This window comes from Haliotis rubra, unplaced genomic scaffold, assembly GCF_003918875.1.
Source record: "Haliotis rubra isolate DU_JTF1 unplaced genomic scaffold, ASM391887v1 Scf165, whole genome shotgun sequence".
Lineage (NCBI taxonomy): Eukaryota > Metazoa > Mollusca > Gastropoda > Lepetellida > Haliotidae > Haliotis > Haliotis rubra.
Window position 1 is genome coordinate 1212093 of NW_025765614.1, and position 17577 is coordinate 1229669.

Genomic DNA, 17577 nt, shown 5'->3' on the forward strand with positions numbered 1-17577 from the left:
CCCCATGGGCACAATGTGTGAAGCCCATTTCCGGTGTCCCCCGTCGTGATATTGCTGGAATATTGCTAAAAGCGACGTAAAACCCAACTCACTCACTCACTCACTGATCAGTGTGCAGGTACATATACATGGTTCATAAGTACCCCATGATCCTGTAGATAGAGGGCAACATACAACTATTATCCTTCGTAATGCTAATTATTAGGAGTATTATATAACAAACCCATAGCACATTGTTTGTACACACTAATATACTATTCGCGAAAAAATGACCATATGGTGTAATTTAATTTTATTGACTGAATGATTTGTTTGCATGTCCTAAAGAATGTTATTTCAAGACAATGAAACACATTACTGATCCTATCGTCAGTCAGATATATCTCCCAATCACTTATATCATTTACCACTTATCAGTGTCTGTTATCAGGCATAAAGAAATCTTGACAAAACTGGTCACGACTGGACAAAAATTTCTAAATCCATACCCTACCTACCAGCTATAGTCTGAAGGATTGAGATGCCTGAAACCCAAACTCGTGTGTTATAAATCGTGATAAAGAGATCACATATGTCAAAGTATATGTCGTACCGTTTCTACTAGAGTCAAATCGCAGACTGAAATATTGCAGGATTCGGCAAATGTATGTATCTATCATCCGAACAACTGACAAACTGATAATCAATTTAAATCCAAGTGAATGTCCTCTCCCAGTGAGGCATATTTAACACTGATGTTGTTCATGTGTCCAGCTGGTGTAAAGTTGTAATGCATAAATGCTCATCGCAAGTGTATGCCGAAAGCTGCTTGGTTGAAAAAACCCGTTTGTATTTCGGATCTATTACACGTGTATCGCCTTCATTATACATTGAGTTTTAGTAATGCTATTTAACTAATATTTCTCTACGTCTTGTTGTTATGGACGCCTTACTAAGACGTAATTCATCATGACGTCATTGTATTTATGTTTCAAGTTATATACATCTAATAGTTATTAGCATACACGAAGATATAATATATTTCGCAATCGGTTCTTGGAAAACTCAATAACTCTGTTACTTTGGCCCATGCCTTTTAATTAACGATATCTTGTGAAAATATCTGACAGAAGCTGAAAAATGCTTTCCCATATACTGATAATAGAACCCTGTAAACTGCGATTCAAAGAAATGCTGATAAAGGTTGGAACTGCATTCCACATTATATACATTTCGCTCAATGTTTATCCCACTGATAGTGGAAAATTGCAAATTGAATTGAAAAGATGAAAATCTAGCTTGTAAAAACGATTCATGATCATCGTTATCGTTCACAGCAATTATGTTACCATATTTTTCTTGCAATTTTATACGGATTCAACATTTTGGTTATTACATCTCGTAAATAGTAGGTGGTCAATTTCAGATACGACAAGTTGTCTCTCGGTACCATATTTAATCATTAACTGTTGAAGTTTACTGCGCTGACAAACGTTATCAAGTACGGATTGCCTCTCAATCCCATGGTAAAAGTATCAAGTGGATCTCTTATTATTACTCGATGGTATAATAAAACTGATAACAGAGCAGTAAACCCCAGACACAAATGTGCTTCCTTTGTTTGAGTTTAGTTTTGTCCACCTGCCTGACACCTATAATCCTATGTTCGAATCCCAGTGTTCAGTGATTATGTTTCTAGGTTTGTCAATATACTTCATGAGTTAAACCATAGTGGTGGACGTGCATCATATGTATCGTCATGCATTGGTTTCACCAATAGAAGAAGGTAACTTTTTGACAATCCAATTTGTTTAAAATATAATCAGTTTTACTCAACAAGCAGCTGTCAGACCGTGATATAACTGCGTAAAACCAATTCATCCGCTGTTCAAATAAATAAATACCACACATACTGTGATGAAGATATGTACGATTTTCTTTGAAAGATATGAACTCCTGCCTTCAGCTTCGATACGCACAAGGTCTAAGCAATGTTGTTCTGTGACACTGGTCACCTGGTATATTAACCTCTTACTCTCTACACATATATACAGTATATATTGTCGAAATAGTTTCGCATGCACATATTCATATTAGTTACTGTTCTTTCGTTGTTAATTTCAACAATATGAAACATTTAACTGGACGTGAGTGCACAACAGTATTTAGTAAACTAAACACAACACTAATTGCGATACTCATATCACATGAAACACGATGCACTTACCAGCACAATAGAAAAAAGAGACTGCGATTGATGTCCTACGTATTTTTCATTCTCCACACACAGCTCATTTTGTCTTCTGTTGCCTTTTAGCGGACACTCTTTCATTGGCATAAATATCATTATTTATAAAGACAAACGCAAGAGACATTCAGTTCTTCCCGCCATGCAATTTTAGCTAATGTCAACGTGATTATCGTGCCTGCATGTATTTTTTCAAGAATGAACGATTCCCAAAGTCTGTTACAATGGCGTCTATAGTCTGTGCTTGAATTAACTGTGTGTGCACGTTTCGGCCTTTCTATCATTCGGATAGGTTGGGTCTGTTTAATATTCATTAGGGTAAACATGACCTAGGGACCTGTTTCCATCACGCTAAATATCATATCTGACGCTGTGGTATAGCCTCCGGTATACTGTTACAATTGGCTACCAGTCTTCCCTGTCACAGAAGTGAGCCAAATGCGTGTGAAATGCATTCTGGTGGGCAACAATTACCTTGAGGAAATTTACTCAGAGTCAGAATTCTTCAAAGCCACCGAACGACTGATGTGGGAGATAAAATCTCAACGTGATAAATAAATAGGGAAGCTATTTCAAAGAATTCCTTGAGTGAGTTGACAAATTGTGCATGTCACTGACTATATCTTCTCTCATCCCGTTTAAAGTATATAGTAAGTTTGAATAAATCTGTAAACCTGTTTCCCCTTACCTACACAAAAATTGATCAAAATTGCATGGGAAGTATAAATAATATGTTTCTAGTCATTGAAGAATGGCATTTAGAAGTACTTCAAGCGGTAAATGAACGGAACTGATGATAGAATTAGTGTTTAATAGTAATTACAACCCCATTACGATTGTAAACCTGCATCGCGTCCGAAATATCTCTACTTACCCTTACTTTGGAAGATGATATATGGCCATATTATCAGCACTTAATCGCTGAAACCATAAACGTTCATGAACATAGTTCAAGTTATATTAGCGAAAGCGAGTTGAGATTACGACATTGATTGCAACGAAAGTGGAGAGCAGAGTTTGTTCCAGACCTAGGACGCTGGTGAAATACGATTGGCGGCTGTTCAAATTGCAACACTGGGAATTCCCTATTTTAGAACATTTCTGTGAAGAATAAAAGGAGTATACAATCCCTGGCCAACGAGGGTAACCGATCAGCAATCCTGTTACAGAACGTTTCCCGTTGGGACTTGCCAATGCTTTTGATACAGTATTTCTTTACGGTGCCAGAGTCCGATAACGATATGTCTACATGGAGTCTTAGTCAGGCATACCTGTTATATAAACCCTTCTCGGGAATGTTCTACAGAGGAGTCTGTTTGATGAGAGTTTCGTCGTGATATAGACACTGCCAACACCAGTTGTCTGTGATATGTATTACTGACTCTCGTTGCAGCCAATTAAGGAAATTGGAATTCATGAAGGTTGTGTCATTATGTACAGTAGTGTCAAAGAGAAAGTAGATCACACCAAACGTACGACGTGGTATTTAATAAAGACTCTGTGTGTCTGTGTGTGTGTCTGTGGCTTTGGGTATGTCTTCCTGTGCGTATGTGTGTGTTAGTGTGTGACGGGCCATCAATGCATTACCAGTGCAAGTGGTTAATATAGTTTTACTGGGGCGGTGGGCTAGCCAAGTGGTTATAGCGTTCACTCGTCACGCTGAAGACCCGGGCAGGATTACCCACAGGGGTACAATGTGGGAAGCTCATTTCTGGTGTCCCCCGCCGTGATATTGCTGGAATATTGCTAAACGCGGCGTAAAACAATACTCACTCACAAGATGTTTACTCTAAAAATGAACATCACACCTATGGTAGGTACAACAACATGAAATATAAGACTTGTGCGAGTTAAATCTTTTCACGGCGTGTTGCTGTCGTACAATTGGTCAATACGATGTTTCCATAATCTTTTAAAACGGTAGTAACACTATGATTGAGATGTAATTCCCTGAACATATCGGCATTTACACGTTTAATTTTTAAGAAATTGTATCACAATGTTCCGAACCTTGTGTTTAGCCGACATCTTTAAATCGAAAAAAGTATGCTTCACTCTCTTCCAAATAGCTCTGAAACTACGATGCATACAGCTTTATGAAAGTTGAACGCTATGAAAATTGCTTTACTTGTTAGGCAACGTCTTTCAATGTCCGATTTGTACTTGCAGAATTGCACGACTGAATTGTACGTCATCATGGCATTAAAGAGACAAAACTCAAAGGCTGCGATTGTCGAGTATATATGTGTTGACATTTCGTGCAGCCTTGGCTTATTGGGTATAACCCTTCCCCTTGATGTCGTTGTACTGCCTGGAAGATGTATTACTTGTCCTGTTAAAACCATATAACATCACCGCCATCTGAATCGGGTTTATAAGGTCAGCGAATCCTGTCAAGACATTTTGAACTGCCCTACACCAAGTGAAACACAATGACACAGTTCCGGTGAACCGGGGTTCTTCTTCTCCCTCACTACATGCAATAGAGATGCCTCGACGGCGTGAAGAGATATGAAGCACTCTCGCCGTGGAAGTCTCTTTGTGTTGGGGTTTGTTAGCTGATGGGGGCCTTGTAATTCAACGGAAAGTCTGTAAGAGGTATTCGTTCAAGTACTCGCTGGATCCCCCTTCTGTGGCATGGCATTTAGGTTATGAAGAGTTCATTAGTGGAATGTATCACTTCATTTGCTTGGTTTACGCATCTACACTTGAGTTGTAACCCCAGTGAAAACCTTAAACCTACAACCCAAATACCGTTATGTAAACACAGATGGAGTAGTCCAGTTAGCATGCAAAGACACAATCCCACAGTCGATAACACCGAGTGTTTGTCTATTTCGGTCAATTGCTATATTGGTTAATAAGCAGCTATTCTCTCTTAACCTCACTTGCAGCTGTTGTTGCTGGTCGTGGAACCATATTGTACTGATTACTACACCGTTTAGTCACGATACTGCCTTGGCTGTGCGCCATGTTCCGTTGGCGAATCGATGAGAAGGATCAATCACAATATACAGTGTATACTTTATCAACAGAACATAGGTTAACCATGTATTTTTAGGGACATCTTGTTGTAACGTTCATGCCGTTAGTCTCAGAGATCGTTAGGAGTTGCTACTTTAGTTATTTGCCACGGTCGATATTGCATTCCTTTAAATACATAAAATGTAGCGGGAAATTGAACGCGTCTGTAGTCAGTCATTACACATGTGGAGGTAACGTTGTGGGTGTCCCATGTTAACGCGACCGTTTAGTGATAGTCCATTAGGCCCGAAGACATCTCCTGGCATCTCTACTGCCATCTACACATCTGAAAATGATCATCTAATTTCTACTTTAACTACAGCTCACCGTCCAGGAACATCATTTCTGTAACCTCGTTCTTCCAACTACCAAGACAGGTACCATTAACCTTTCCTTTCAGTTTCAAAAAGCCAGACACACTATTGATTTACTCATTGTACACACATCCGTGTGCCCAAGTGAAATACCTGCGTACAACAGAATACAGGAGTATCATTAACCTACATTAAGGAATGCTGTGCTAACGACCTGCTGAATGAGGGTAATATTTCAATATAAAACCTTATACACAAGCTTCATTTGACCAGAACATGCATGCATATGCTGAAACGAAATTACATGATTTGTGGGGAGGATAATGCTGTTCGTGAAATTTCATTTATTGGCAGAGAGATCAATAGAAGAACTGAGCTTGATGTACTTCTTGCTGACATGCTATTCCAGCATTAGGTTGAACAACTTGAACTTAACACTTCTTGGTGATGCTATAGTTTTGACAGGAACATTAATTTGTACCGTGATGATGATCGTGACTGTATCGATCACAGTGCATTCGGATATTCCGTCCGTCGAAATTGTAGACTGACAGTGTGCATTACCGTAAAAGTAAGAATAGAGGTCCTTACGTTTGTTTCAACCATGTAACCAGAATCAGTCCATTATTTCCTGTCTTGTTTTGTTATTGTCATCAAAGGCGACAGAATCCATTTCATAGTCTTGAAATTACATTGTGTGATTCCGACTACTAAAGAAACATGAATGTTTTTAATCAATATGAAATGGTGTTGAAACCAGGTGTTCGCGAAAAGGTGAGTGGATCATGCGGCAACTATCACAAACACAAAACCTTGCAAAGGCAAGCCATCTGTTAATCCAAACAAAAATGTGAACTATTGATGCAAGTTAGAAAAGGTAATTTCATTGGACAACATTTCGTACATGATGCATTTGGAGATATTCCCACATGTCTGCCGTAAATTTATTTGGATACTTAACTTGCGCCTCAGCTGTAAGCTAGATAAAACTATTCTTAGTCGATTGACTCTTTGACAGTTTCTGTCAATATATATCATCCTCAGCGATCAATAAAACCATCTGCACATTCGATGCATTTGAGCCTTTTAGAAGTTACCGATTCGATCCGAGTTCTGCAGGAGACCTTGCCGAAGACTGAGAATTTAGGGTACGCTGGAATCCCACTAAGGGATCCCATCTACTTCATGATAACTGCAGTTAATATGCAAAACGTTAACTGGGCAATGTTATCAGGTAAATTCACTAATGTCTTGATGCTAGGGCGTATATGCTATGTGTGATCCATCTATATATCTATGTGTGTATTAATATACGGATTGACATGTGCAGCTAATCAAATAATCTCAAATAGTATCGACATTTAAGCTGGCATTGTTCATCAGGACTCGGATACTTAAATTTCATTATTTCATTTATTTTCTTAAATAATATGCATATGTATGTTTGATGTTCCTACAAAGACAATTCCCATGGTGCATTGTCAGAGCATACAAATAAACATATTTTACCCTGGTACCCATTCGTTAACATGTAAGCATCCTCCTCACCTTAATACCTACCTTCTTCTCAATCCTTCCGTCGAGTTGTGTCACTTTGGTCTCTAAAAACCTAATAGTATGCTTTTGGGTTCGAATCCAGGTTCTTCTCGAAACTGTTTCGAAGTTTGTCAGCACAATAGCACAATTGTTGGGTTTCACCAAGTGGGAGGGGCAGGTAGGTAGCCTAGTGGATAAAGCGTTCGCTCGTCACGCCGAAGACCCGGGTTTGATTCCCCAGGTGGGTACATTGTGTGAAGCCCATTTCTGGTGTCCCCCGCCGTGAAATATCTGGAATATTGCTAAAACCAAAACTAAACTCACTCACTAACCAAGTGTTCAACGTCTGATGCTTACATCACTTTGGACTTTCCCTTCCAATGCCCTGATACAATTCGAAACCTGTTTAACTACAAAGTCAGTCATGGAATCACGGAAGAGTATATACTTCACAGATGTATGGCAAAATCGTTCAACGAAGACATAACGATTTTCGTGTTTTGCGATCACATGTAGCCTGGCTGCATAAACATCTGTTAATGAGACAAGTCTTGTGAAAACACAACATTTTATATTGCAGGGAAAAGACAAAGGAGAAAGTAACGGGATCACATGTCGTGATGGTTATTGGACACAGATAGTCATCGTTGTGACTTACATGTTCACCAAATTGCACTAACTCTCAACACCGTTAGGGGCCATCGACAGCAGAATTCTGATCAATTTTCTGCAAAACATTTCCCTGGTGTTCACTTTATGACAAAATATTATTGACCGACAAAAATAAATTCCAAAAAGATTGAAGAGCATGTCTTCCGTTGATCATTACTTGGGCAGTTCATAGCGACACAAGTGACACTTTCTTCAGAAAGAAGAGAATGTTACATAATGGGTATCGTAACAGCGAAGATAATTTAGACGAACATAATTTAAAGGTGTCGTGGGAAGACAGCTACTTTCGAAATATAATATGCTTTCATTTCATATTGTTGCATCCGCGAAGAAACGCCGTGTCTTTCTAATGATTCAATGACGTGATAGATGAAGGCGGAAGGTGTGTCCGATTTTCAGACATGATGTCTAAACCAAAGGAGTGAACCTTATAATTACTTCTGTCAGTTCCGGTAATTTCACCTTTATACTCAGGTATTATCACGCTTGAATTTCATCCATCAGCTCCTGACAGCGATTCCATTTGCTCATGACAAAGGTTACATTATGCTCACGTACATGCATGCATCATTCCAGCAGATTCACTTATTCGTTATTACGGCGTCACAATTTTTTAATACTTACAGCTCTTTCAGTGTTTGAAGCTTCACTAAGTTGTTAATTTTTTAGAAGAATTTAATATCATGGACACTCTGAATCGCTGGCAAGTGCTCAGAAGAATATTGTGTTGCTAAAGGGGTGCATTTTATGTCTTTTTAAAAAATGTTTTTAAAGTTTTTGCGAGAACATTTATTGAAAATTCACAAATATTTTACCGAATTCTAAAAGGAATCAGCAGACGAAGCTGTAGATTAAGAGGATCTGAAAGACGAATCTATAAAGCTCTGTCACTGATATACCAAGACAAGTGACACAACCAAATCTCTCATGTTCGGCAAAGTGTTTTTCAGAGTGATGTAAAACGGACAGAGAGGAATATGTGCTCACTTATCTTGAACTGGTTTTAGTAAAGGCTTTAGCTTGGTATAACTGTAAGTGTCGATGAGCACGCTTTTTCAGGAATAGATCATACACCATTAGGTTCTAAATTGCTATTGGCACGTACAGTGTGCTCTAGATGATATCTTCACCAAGGCTTACGAACATCCAGTCCCAACTGACTAAACAGTTATGTTTCATACCAATCACTTGAAGAGGTTTCGCTTGTGCTTATTCTTCTCAAGGAAATATCGATTACATCAAGTGTTTGAATTTGAGTTCCAGCTACGTCCTTTCAAATTGTCATTGTACACATCAATGCATCTGTTTTTCATCACGTGCAAGGCCTTTGGGGATCACGAACGTCATTGGCGTGTAATTTAAAGAAACCTCCGAGCGTGCTCAAAATAACAATTTGAACATTATAACAATTATCATTGGTGTTGATGGAGATTAATCATCCACTTAAGCGTAAAAATCATACCAAACACCATTACAGTATGACAATAGGGAACTTTTAAAACTTAAACCCAGTGTTACTGCAATACCTTTCCGTTGCAATACCAGAGCCTTCGAAAATATGATTGTGAGGAGAAAGAGATTTTTGTGGTGTCTGGTGGAATGTGGAATACGGTTTCATGCAGAACACGTAGCTCCATTTACGAGTCAGTGCAATAGAAACATCGGTATGTGGGTTTGAATGCCAGAAACATATCTTCGAAGAATTGACTTTGAAGGGTGTTGTTGTATCTCAACTTTTACAGGTAAACCCAATTCCTGTGATTTGTTGCAGAACAAATCTAGTATATTATTGTGACTAGTACGATGTGCGCATGGACTTAGTTGATAACATCATCACCAGTTAGCGTCAGAACTAGTACTAGCGGGTGAACCTCACCAGCCAAAGGTCACACTTCACTGCAATAAACATGAACGGAAATGAAATGTACTTTGTGTTGTATTACGTTTATTGAGATCTATGAACTATTTTGTTCAATTGTTTATATTTTGCTGTTTACACGCGTGTAATTTAATGAAAACAGGGATATTGATTAGGGTGTGTTTTTTTGACAATGGACGTAACATCTGCCTTCATGTGTAACAGATATATATCCCCTTAGGAAGGAAAATATTAGACTAAGCGCAACATTTATAGTGTTGTGTGAGTGGCGGGTACTACAGGTAAGGGAGGGCATGCTTACCTTGTTCGCAAACACCTGTCATCACTGACTTTCTACGAACCGGCACGATGGCGGTGAATCAATGAATTTCCACCACCATTGTGCCGTTTAACAGAATCTGTTTCGTTGGATAATCGAGAATGATTATTCTCAGGCGCTTGGGTTTTGTAAAAGCTTAATGCCACATATTTTATCACGTATTGGTAAAATCCATATACCACCATGACTTACTAACATCGATCTCAGCTTAAGTTAATCCAAATCATTCGACAGAAACACACAGGAAATCACTGCACTAATCTATGTCAATGTTAATATAGGCTTATGCATATTTCATTATGCTATATTTCCCATGAGTGATGTTAGCCGAGTGCCGGTGCATCTGACATTTCATAGGCTTTTTCTGGGATGTCACAAGATCATTCGCTCACAACATAATGAGTGATGGAGTGACAGAAAGGTATTTACGCCACATTTAGCTGTTTCAGAACCATGTCAAGGCTGTCTGCAATTGGTGTAATTGTGAACCGAGTGTTCAAAGTCATGAATCACTATAAAGCGCAGATTGATTCATGTCGCTCGTTGGACATAAAGCTGGTTTAAGCTCACAAGGGCTTTATGCCATGGCGAGTAGTCTGTCATTCGTAAATGTCTTGCAATTCATGGCTCAGGAACAAACAGACTTTGTATTCGGATGTTGTTCAGTTACTCATCAGTCATTTCTTTCGAGAGAAAAATTGGAGTTCAAAGAACTGAAAATCTTAATTCTTGTCATCTTATCATCGCAATACGTAATGTCCATTGGTAGTTTCGAACTTGTACATTGGGAAAGGCAATCATTCGGGGCCTTCCTGGCATTGTTGTAAAAACATCAGTTCGAGATTTTTATGGAACCGCTTGATTCATTGAGTGGAAAACGTTTTGAAAGTATTTCTTACCACAAGGGATTTCAATTTCATCAATGCAAACACATTCGGTTAAAGTATATTCAGTTTGAAAAGTGATCATGAGCTTTGTGTGAATAATCTAAACCGTGAGTGGTTCAAAGCAACATGATCGGTATTTAGCTGTGCTGAGAAGATAGCTGCTGCAAACGTAGAGTTTTCGATTTCTTTTCCTGACCAGTTTAGTGCACATAGTCGGACTCTAACATTCTGAAGGTGTCCAAGTAGGCGAAGAGACTCAACTTATTTCAATGAATCGAAATTGGAAGAAATTCAGGCAGAAAATGTTTAACGATCTTCACAGAAAATTTAAGTCCAGACAAGTGAAAGAACTCATGTTCTGCACGATTAGCCGATTCAGTGTCCAATTACAGTTCAAATACATCCATCCAAATAATGTGGGTTTTTTTGAACAGTTACACTTGGCTTTTGTACTTTTCCCTGGCCCTTCCCACACTGTACCGTTTCCCCAATTACTGTATTTGCTTTAATGACTAACTATTCATATCCGATCAGACACGTTTTAATTGTTCCACAGATGGCTAACTGTGGTTATTATAAATGCTTAGAATGAATCTAGTCAAATGTCATACAGTCAGTTCCGCCGCGATATTGCTGGAATATTGATAAAAGCGGCGTAAAGGTCAACTCACTCACTCACTCATACAGTCAATTCATGGAAAACAGAGATATCGTTGCTTTTGTACTCCGTCTGTGTATAATGTGTTATATCTCTTCAGTAAATGCTCCTCTTTAAAAGGGAATGAGCATTGTTTTTGGTGTTTGTTATCCTGATTATCATAAGGGAGACGTGCATAAGGAGATATTTCAAAGTCTTTCCCTCGCCCTTGATAACCCTTTCTTTCCTGTAGGAATCAGCTCAGTCGCTGATTTGAATACAATTTTGAATTTAACCTTAACATTTGAATTCACTGGCGTCGGAATAAGTTAACCTGGAACCCAAGTATTGAAATATCGTCAGTTATGCAAATGTTCGTTGGTCTAAACATTTCAATCTTACTATTTTAAACAGAGAAGCATGCTTAATTGTTTCGATTTCCATCCGAATATATTTCTCCAGTATTAGTTGATTATTGATCGGTGTTACGTTGTCGTATGGATCGGATGATGGTGTCTGTTCTGTTGGGATGAAAGTCCCAGCTGTCAATAGAAAACTAGCAGTGTTACGCGGAAGCTAAATGGATGCCCATGGCCCCGCATCCTACTTCAATATCTTTGTGGTGTTTGTTCTTGAAATATTTCAAATCCCATCTTATAACTCCTCACTGAATCTATTATGCTTTATGGTATCGTGTTTCCATAAATGATGTGGTAGTGGTATAAGTTAAGTGCACTCCATTCAATAATAAGTGACTGTCTAATCGTATACGATGGCGATGGCTGTTTCTTTCGACGATGCCTTCAGGCAGTGGTTTGCTTGTTCCTGTCAGATAAGTCCGCACGGTGTATCCGACGTTGCTTACTGTGACGCTGAACAACGTCCGCTCAGCCACTATTACAAGTATACAATTTCACAGGAGGCGTTAGCGGTGAAATATTGTTCAATATTGCTGCACTTCAATCTGTATAGTGACGTGCATACACGTATGATTGTAATAGATTGTGCTTGATCAGTGATAAACTGTTAACAAGGGACACCACTCCGGCACATGCGATTGGAGCTTGCAAGTTCTCGTTTTGTACCTTCATGTCTAGCGCCAGATAGGTAACAACAAATGCCACATTTTAACGTCATTGAAAAGACACGGTGGCGTAATCTAAACGTCAACTTTCTCCGGGAAGACGTTCTATCTGCTACATCACAGAGACAGGTATTGGGTATTGGGAAGAGGTTTTTGTATGAAAGGATACGAAGCAGTGATGTAATGCTGATAAAGAGAATGATTATGGAAGGACAACAGGCTAAACGGTAGGGAGAGAAAAGAGGGGTGTTGTGGTAGGGGTATTGTGGGAGGGGCGATGGGGTTGGTACAGGAGTGGGAGAAGGGTAGACCAAGAGGCAATAGGTTAGGTTAACTTGTGAGGACAGAAATCTTTTTTAAGAAAGATATTTCTATCAATGTAGACCTTCTCGTAATTTATTTATCGACTGTTTATACACGGTGAGTGAGTGAGTGAGTGAGTGAGTCTCGTTTTACGCCGCTTTTAGCAATATTCCAGCAATATCACGGCGGGGACACCAGAAATGGGCTTCACACATTGTACCCATGTGGGGAATCGAACCCGGGTCTTCGGCGTGACGAGCGAACGCTTTAATCACTAGGCTACCCCACCGCCCGTTTATACACGGAACGAGTGTTATTTCTCTGTTATGTACTGTGTAGTTTAAAATGCCCTGTTTCATGGTCAGATGTATGGGTCTGTAAACAAGCATTGACGGAATGGAAGCTGCAACTGGTCACAACTTCATATGTCAGACACGTGAAGATCCGGGTTAGAATCTTCAGCAATCCATGCTTGTCGTAAGAAGCGACTAACGGGATCGGGTGGTCAGGCTCGCTGACTGGGTTGACACATGTCATCGTATCCCACTTGCGTAGATCGATGTTCATACTGTTGATCCCTGGATTGTCTGGTCCAGACTCGCTTATTTACAGACCGCCGCCATATAGCTGGAATATTGCTGAGTGTGGCGTAAAACTAAACTCACTCACTCACTCATATGTCAGATTCCTGTACATGGTGGCTGCAGCATTGATCCACTGTTCAAACATAGCATAAAAGGATTGAATGTACCCTCAATTTCACATTCTGAATTATCCCTTCCCATCCATTCCGCTTCCAAACAAACCTTTACTCAGCCTACATTCCCCCTTCCAACCCACAGAATACACGAACGCGCAGACACACAAACTTGAACATACAGACATGAACACACACAGACTAACACACACACGTGCGAACACCGAGACAAACACACAGAAACGGACACACATACACAACCACACTCATACAGAGACGGACACACGCAGAGACAAACACACACACACACACACACACACACACAAATTCACACACAAACAGAAATTCACGCATACAAACACAGAAATTCACGCATACAAACACAGAGACGGACAGACACACAGGCAAACACTCATACACACAAACGCGAACATACACTCAGGAACACACGCGCGCGAACACAGACACGCACACACACAGAGACAAACACACACACGCAAACACACAGAGACCGACACAGACACACAGTCATACATGCAGAGACAAACACACACAGGCGCGAGCACATAGCGACAAACACACTCACACTGACACACACAAGCGAACACACAGAGACAAATACACAAACACACACAGGAACACCCACTCACATCCGATCCGTCAGTGCTGTAGTTCAATAGTTCAGGACGATACACAGACTGTACTGTGTCCCTGTGCTGTAGCTGCTGCTAATGTAACGTACACACTGACAGCAATGCAGCAGCACTCTCCTAGCCCAACCGTCAGGTATCAACCTATTAAGAGGCAACAGGCTGGTTCTTCATCCAGCAGTATTTGGACATTATGGCCAATCAAACAGTCAGAACTAAATTTCAAACTTAAGTTACCATTCAACTGTCATCAGTGCTCTTAGGAAGGATCAGCTAACAAAAGTCATTGATTTTTTCACGCACGCGGAGGAAGTACGCGTTCCAGCCATGCAGCCGAGCTCGAGATCGCCAGTAATACCTTTATATTAGTTCGGACTGCTCAAGTAGTACTGTAATTTCTTACCAGCCCAATTTTCACCCTTGAATTAGGTTTGGTTCCTATGCGGTTCGGAAGAGCCAGAGGCTAGATCTTCCAAGGGAGCTTTCCTAATCTCATTCTGTATGATAATTTTGCTGATTTGTCGTGAGTGCGGAGGATATGGATTAGCGTCGACACACTAGCTGTCGTTCATTGGTTGTCAGCGGTGGGAGAGAGACGACCATCTCTCAGTGCTGTTCGTGGCAGTAGTCACGATCTGTAAAGGAACTGGGACCTTTCAAAACAGGTGCGTGGACAGGTAGGAAGGTTTTTCTTATTTTTCATTTAATCTTGGTATCTGTCACTACCGAGCTGTTAGGTAAGCACAGTTTTCTGGATTTTTCTTGTTCACGTTCATCAGTTCTTATTGAACTGGAAGCACCCTTATATGTTACTGCTATTGGACTGAACAAAACCTTCAAGTTTTATTTGTGGTTGTACGGAAACTGTAGCAATTGTGTCTTTACGTGGTTCGCATATATAATGCATTATATAGGAGCAACTTTTTTAGCAAAGATATAATATTTTCTGGTGAATATTATGTAAATATCGACAAGAACTTGGGAGACATAGTCCTTATAGCCCGTGCTTTTGTACTAATGTATCCAACGTTAAATGCAGCATCTTGTATCGTGCAATATTGTATCTTGAACAGGGAACATATAATTATGCACATATTAGTTTCCACTGTGTATCAATACTTGATATTCGAGGTAGAGCATAACATAGAGAACGTCAGAAAAATACCTGTACATCTAACCATGCCTTTGCGTAGGATATACTGTATGCATGTTTAATCCAAATGTCGTTCTACTTAAGGTAGAATGTGATTAAAAAACGACAGTAAAATATCATCCGAACTAGCCATGCATGTGTACATTGTAGTTACACCGTATTTGACTTTCATACTCACGTCCTTCGTGTTCATTCTGCAAGTGAAACACTTGGTGCTATGAAAGCGTTACACTTACAGCTAAGGGCGTCTCTAAGACACCGGGGAATATCTTCAGTGCAGACCTCGGTTCGACCGATAGCCTCTTTGGGAATAAGTCTCGTATCGAGTTGAGGTTTCTCGCCCAAGGCTTACAGTCAACTTCCAAAACTGGAAGCGCAATAGAAATTTGAACCCGACGGTAACGCTGCAGGAAATTACCAATGGAATCTATACAGTGTGTTACCAGATACAGAGTAGAAGGTGAAATGCTGCCGAGAGTCAGAGAACATAGTGTATAGGTGGAACTGGGCGATATCAGCGTGTACAATGATCAGCCACACTTTTACCGAACCCTTATTTCATTATCCATTGCACGTATGTCACTGAAGTCTAACATGTACCTGACGACATTGGCAAAAAAATCCAGACTTGATTGCTATCATTTCAGTTAAGGACATAAAAATAGTCTGGTCTTAATTTGCTCCAAAAGATCCATTACAAAGTAGTTTCAGTCAATAATGTATATTATTATCTACTGTTGCTTTGAAAAGATTCGGGAATTAGTACATAATTCATCTATGCCATTGTTATGGAAACATCGAATTACATATTTCATTAAGTGCGACATTGGCCTTTTTAACTACAAGTGCAAAATCAATATACCGTTATGTGAGATTAATAATAAAATATGTTGTTGAGAGTAGGAGGAGTGGGTTCAGTTATCTGTATGTTGGTAAATCCATTTTGTAATGTTACCTGTCTACCTGTGGAATATATTCGGAATGCCGGATAATATTGTAACAGATACTGACGGAAACGGTTCTTCCCAAATTTGAAATGAAATCGGTTAATCGGAAAATTGCCAAATTTTGGATGCTCTTACAAAACCTAATAGCTTGATATTTTGATGTTAGTTCACAATGTGAGTGAGTGAGTGTGTCATTCAGTTGAGTGTCAACAGTATTCCAGCTACCTCACGCACAAAATCCGAAGCGACGCAGGTCTCAGGTGTTTAGACCTCCAGTAAAATCGTAATGTGAATACTTCGTGGATGCTCATTAATATGTATTGCACTTCTTTATAGAGGTGTGAAGCCCATTTCTGGTGTCCCCCGCCGTGTTGTTGCTGGAATATTGCTAAAAGCGGCGTAAAAACAAACTCAGTCAGTCAGTCTTTATAGAGGTATACCTGTGACCAGAAGTAGCTGTTACAGTAAATCGAGTCGCATTACACAATCCATAACCGGTATGTTGTCATCTGAACTCGTTTGACTTCACACAGGTTGAACACGGTACTCTAAAAATGAAACTTTGCAATAAACCACAACAGTATTTCATCAGAATTGAAAACTATATTAATATCAATATGCACATATGCCTTATATGACCAACTGGTTCATCAAGACTAGTGCGTATCAAATATCACGATCGGACAATTATACGTGGATTAATTACCCAAACGTAACTATGTGGTTCGTATTCGATGGCATGATGTTAGCCCCCTTGTAAAATGGTTAGTAGACGACGTCTCCAACAGCGTATTATCGGAAAGAAAACGCAGTATTACTGAAGAAAAGAATATCATCGTCATTAAAAATCACTGTCACCCCAGAAGAGGTTACTGCACCGAGGAGTATTGCGTATATTATCCTGTTCTGAATGGCTCTATTACATGTCGACATGGTTTAATATTTAAGGACATATTTAAAATACAATAGTTTGTCGTTATCAGTCGTATCAGTTTGATGGAACGTATAACATAACAATTTGTAACAGAAATTGTCGATATCAGATGTTAATTTCATTCAGTTATCGGTTATACTCGGTGTTTTTACGTCACAAGAGGTTTCTTCAACCATGTTTGTAACAAAACACATGGCACAGAAATCGTTTCCAGAGTTGTGGTTGCAGTAACGTGATTATATGTGTATCCACAGAAACGTGATACGTAATATATGTATAAAAGCATAACATGAATCATTGCCACGAAAATACAA

The 17577-nt window shown here is 39.5% G+C and overlaps 1 protein-coding gene across 3 annotated transcripts in view; it reads left to right on the forward strand.

Moving 5' to 3' along the window:
• Positions 1–17577, forward strand: part of LOC124271995 (allatostatin-A receptor-like) — a 49695-nt gene that overhangs the window by 14601 nt on the left and 17517 nt on the right. Inside the window, exon 1 of one of the 3 annotated variants that reach the window (XM_046707164.1) lies at positions 14348–14906. The exons of 1 other annotated variant lie outside the window; for it this stretch is intronic. The gene's annotated coding sequence lies outside the window, so the exon portion shown is untranslated. Of the gene's footprint in view, positions 1–14347; positions 14907–17577 lie in introns of those variants that run through there. One more of the 3 variants, XM_046707165.1, reaches the window with a different exon arrangement.